Source organism: Triticum aestivum, chromosome 1A, assembly GCF_018294505.1.
Source record: "Triticum aestivum cultivar Chinese Spring chromosome 1A, IWGSC CS RefSeq v2.1, whole genome shotgun sequence".
In the NCBI taxonomy this organism is placed as follows: Eukaryota; Viridiplantae; Streptophyta; class Magnoliopsida; order Poales; family Poaceae; genus Triticum; species Triticum aestivum.
In genome coordinates, this window is record NC_057794.1 from 581581689 (window position 1) to 581587029 (window position 5341).

Sequence of the window (5341 nt, forward strand, 5' to 3'; positions counted from 1 at the left end):
GCGTATGAACTGCGGCGTGCGGCTGTACATATGTGCGGGCGCCGCGATAGGACGAGCGCGACGTGTTCGGGGCCGGCGGCGGGCGGATGAGGTGCGCGCACGACCGACGGGACGTCGGTCTAGCCAGGGTCGATGGATGGAAGCCGGAGTAGTTCGTAGGAGTACGTACGTACGTGGTGGTGGGCGGCGCTCTATGCTCCATCGGTGTCTGTCCCGTGATCCGCTCGATCATATCTTATCTACGTCTTTCGGTCGTGCGCGCACGCCTTCTGCACCGATTCCTTCGTGCCAAAGAAAAGAGTGCGATGGTGCTTTCACGTGCTTTGGTCGTACCGTCGGCTGGGCGGTGCGCTGCACGGAATGCTGCAACGTGATGGGCGTGCTCCATACGAGAGTACTCCCTTCATAAACTAATATAAAAGCGTTTAGATTATTATTTTAATGATTTAAATGCTTTTATATTAGTTTACAGATGAAGTACTATTCTAATAAATCAGCCTTGCTAAGTCCCGGTCAACTGAGACTTCAATAAGTCTCAGTCGATATTATATCCGTGAGATCTTATTTAACATCATGCAAAAAAAAATATCAGATTTTTTTTTTCTTGCATGTTATGCACTTGACTGAGACCTAACCAAACCTATTCTGAATATGGACATTTTCAAGAAGGGAAACATTTTTTATCTATAGTATGGTAGGAGACCATTGCCGGACCTGGGCATTGCCGTCGATTCTTTTCAATCTCACCATCACCAATTTTGCTTCACGGTCACCGATTCTATCTGCCCTGGCGCTCCATCGTCCTGTCCATCGACCCAGGGCAACATCATATATACTATAAATGGTATTAATGTAAATGCGCAGGAAGTTGATTGGTTTAACATTTTATAAGAAACTTATAAATTATCGGTATATAAAAAGAATGACACTTAAATCATTCACTTCCAGCCATTTCCATAACACACCTAAAAACTCTCTTGAGACGGTGGAGATTCGGGAAGATTAGGAACAGCGATGATTGGGCTCCTCACAACATGTCGCGTGGACACCCAACTCAAGCTTCCCTCCACATGTTTTTTTTTTGAACCAGGCATTACCCCTTTCCATTACTTTGACATAACGGAAATACAAAGTCCAGGTCTTAAGGAAACTGGAAAGGAGAAAGCGGGTTCAAGACACCACTGGGAAACCCACTGCAAGCACTCGTCATCGAGCAGCTCACCATGGGGCCAAAAACCCAGTGCCATCTAAAACCAACTATCCTAACCAGAGCAAAATAAGAAATCCGGAGGTAACTTCCACATTCAGGGGGGACAGCTCACAAGTGAGCATCAGGTAAAGCCCACGCAGGGGCGAAAGCATCAAACGGAACAAGTATCAGGACAATAAAAGCCACTGAAGATAAGGCAGGAGAAGGCATAGCGACAGCTTCATCCTTCAGTCCATCGCTGATCCAGCTGGGGCTGCACAAATTCTCATCATGGCAGCAGCGTTGGTCTTGAGCATCTTAGCGCCGCGCTCCATCGCCTCTCGATCAGCTCCCGCCATCAGATCTGCCCAGTAGTTCATGTAGCCACATGCAGAAAAGACCACATCAAAAAGGGATCTCAACTTTTTGCCTTCGAAAGTGGCCCTGTTACGACAAATCCACATGGCCCAGCATATCGCAGCTAGGCCAAAAGTATAGAATCTGACACCATCTTAGCACCAAGAGAAATATTGCCATATGTTATCCGGGCACAAATCTGTGCCAAACACACAGCCAAACGTTCTCCAAACCACCGTTGCAACTCGACAGGTGAAGAAGAGATGTTGAGAAGTTTCTCTGTTCTGACAGAAGGAACATCTGGGGTTCCCCGCCCATTTGCGTCTTTTCATGACATCTCGTGTCAACACCGCATCTTGGAACATTTGCCAAAGGAAAATTTGGCAAATGTTTTTGTCCATGAACGCCCTTGCCACTCACTGACACGCTGAATGTCTTCTTCTCCCCGGCCTTCGAGAACACCAGCTTGTTCGGGGTGACGCGTACTGTGAGTTACTTGGGCATGCATGTCCAACTTCGCAATGTATGTCGATGATGACGGCCCGACGTTCGTCACCGTCCGATTCACCATGAAGGTAGTAGGCTTCAATGGCACAGTAATAGTTGGGTAGTTGAGCTCAACATCTCTGACCTTTGGTAGCTTTGCGCAGTTCAAGCTCTTGTTACGCACGATGGTTGTCAGGCCTCTATCACCGAGGAGCCGGCAGATGTAGCCAGCATAGTCGGTGACACCTAGGTCGTACACCAAGCCAGGGTCAGCGGCTCTTGTTGGATTCACATGGCCTGCGCCCATCGCGTACGCGTCCGCTTTCTGTGCTTCTCGTCCAAGACCGAGCCACCAGTGCTATTAACAACGTACGCAGTCGTCATCATGGCCGACTTGACGGCTGCCGGGGACCAATGAGGATGCAAGCTCTTGATAAGCGCTGCAACACCACTGCTGTGTGGCGCTGCCATCGATGTGCCGGATAATATGTTGAAAGGGCCTATTTTGGACTCCGTCCATGGACATGCAGCGAGGATGTTCAGCCCCGGCGCCAATATGTCCGGTTTGAGCACGCCGGGGAAATGCTTGCTTGGACCTCGAGAAGAGAACGATGCCACTACAGGGGCCGGACGATAACCAAGGAATGTCTTGTGGTACGAGAAGCCAGCGCGTGCCCATCTGCTTGACGATGCCGCGTAAGCTCTGAGGACGGCGCCGTCGCGCGCGCTCATTTGCACCACACCGGAGTTGTCATCATCAAGAGAAATCGTGTATCCATCGGATGCCTTGTTGACTAGCACTACACCGGCCGCGCCGTCTTGCAGTATGGAATCGACAAGCCAAGGAGCCTCTGAGTCACAAACCACGATCTTCTGGGCGACAGCATGGTTAACCATGTAGTCACAGTCCCGCTCTGCCTCGGAGTAGAGGAGTGGATACATCTTTGACATCGGCTTTGCCACCTGGTTAAGCGCTTCACCGTGAAGGCTCATGCCGTTGCCGAGATTGACGCCAACATCAAAACTTCGATCCACCGAGCCGGCAGCGACTGTGAGCAACCATGGTGCATCGTTTTTAACTGAATGTGGCTCGGGTCCTTCATTACCACCACTGCAAACCACAACAATACCCTTTGACACGGCACTGAATAAGCCGATGGTGATGGGGTCCTTATCGGACTTGACATCGCGCGAGGCCAATGGAGATTGAGAGCACGTCCACCCCATCCTTGGTTGCTGCGTCGAGGCCAGCTAATATGTCGGAATCATAACATCCCACAATATTGCACACCTTGTACATGGCGATATGGGCACCAGGAGCAATCCCAGATGCGGTGCCCGCTGCCATGCCATGATATGAGGCATCGATGATGAAGTTACCGGCCGCCGTGGACGAGGTGTGTGTGCCATGCCCATCTTCATCGTTAGTGTCTTCGTGTTTAACGAATGACTTGGCACCGATGAGCTTGTTGTTGCATCGGGTCGCCTTGCATGAGCCCTTCCACCTTGCCGGGGGTGACGGGATGTTGTGATCATCGAATGAAGAGTGCTTCGCATAGATGCCGGTATCGAGCAAGCCAACAATGACCCCCTTCCCGTAGCTAGCGTCCCTCCAGAACCCAGTGCCGTTCCTCAACCCAAGAAACTTTGGTGTGTGTGTGGTCATGAGGTACCTTTTTTTCTCCTTGAATGCCCGCACGAACCCCAGTTTCTTGGCAACTGCATCAAGCTCCCCATCAGTGAGCATTGTGGCGAAGCCGCTAAACACCTTGGTGTAAGAGTGCACAAGACGTGCCTTGCCCGAGTCGCCATCACGCGAACTGGGCAAAAAAGACTCATACCAATGATGGTACATGTCTTCATCGGCATTAAAAGGTGGTGGCTCAACGAGCACGATGTAAGTGTGGTAGGCAGAGGTATTGGTAGCACCCTGTTGTACCCTTACAGGAGCTTGATCAGGATAGCATAGTATGGGTGTAGGAAAGAAGATTGCAATCAAGAGAAGCGATACTAAGATGTTGGCTAATGATGCCATTGTACAATACCTAGTCGAGGAAGAAGATGATGGTGATTCTTTTAGACACTCGGTGCTCTCAATTTATACACATCCCACCAATGGTATGTCATGATATTTTTTCTAACAAATAAATGAGATATGTGATCTTGCCATATCTTGTTTTAAGAATAATTACATGAAACAATATATGGATTTTGGTTTCTTTGATGCTCTGGCTGGTCGTAATGGTAGTATCGTAGCTAGTATCATACATGTCAACTAGGCAATTTTGATGAGGTGGCATAGCATTAAATGAAGAAAGAGAGGGTGTAGTATCATATCATGATACCGTATCATAATAAATGATATGCTAGTTTGTGTCATGCATGACAATAAATATAATACTACATGATACTAATATATGATACTATGCATCAGGGAGGTAGATCATACACTAGTATCATATGCATGATACTAGTATATGATACTCTCCATTACAACCAGCCTCATAGTGAGAAGAAATCTCCAGATATTAATGTGGCGTATTTGCAAAATATGTGTGTGTGTGCGCGCGCGTGCGCGCGCACGCGCTATTAATGTGCGTGCTGAGATGAATTCTAGAAACAATTAATGTGCATATCGGGCTAGTATGCATTAGTATTTGCAAATTTGTTAGTAGATCAATACACTCGGTTTGTTTAATCTTTCTAAATAACTTTCGACATATTGTGCCATTAATTCTATATTCTTTTTAAAAGTGTGTCAATAATTTCAGATGCAAAAATATCGCAATGGTTGCCTTTGCAATCAAGAGAAGCGATACTAAGAGGTCGGTCAAGGATGCCATTATACAACACCTGGGCGAGGAAGAAGATGGCGGTGATTTTTTTTTTCTATGACGAACTCCCCAAAATTAATCACCTCACTTTTTTCGAGTGAAATTAATCACCTCACTTGATGTTGTAAAATCAAACACTGGGTATTACTCAAATTTTTTTTTGAGACAAGGGTATTACTCAAATTGTTCACACACTTTTTGCAGGGGGCAGAAAGTATACAGCAGCCCACGTACGTGCCCGGAAGGCAGCCCGTCCCTGTGAGCAGCCCAACAACGGCCCATTCGCACGGCCATATCAGGTAGGGTTTTACTCCAGTCCCCACCTTCCATCGCGCGGCGGCCAGCACCGGCGGCGACTCCACCACCAGCACCAGCACCAGCACCAGGCGGGCGAACCAACCCAGCCCATGGCGCCCCCGACCCGCGCGTCCGCGAAGCAGCCGAAGCCGGGGAGGGCCCTGGGGCGGAGGGGCAT

At 48.6% G+C, this 5341-nt stretch overlaps 1 pseudogene; it reads right to left on the reverse strand.

Annotated features, from left to right (window-relative positions):
- Positions 1–1437: 1437 nt before the first annotated feature.
- LOC123055439 (subtilisin-like protease) lies at positions 1438–5341 on the reverse strand (annotated as a pseudogene).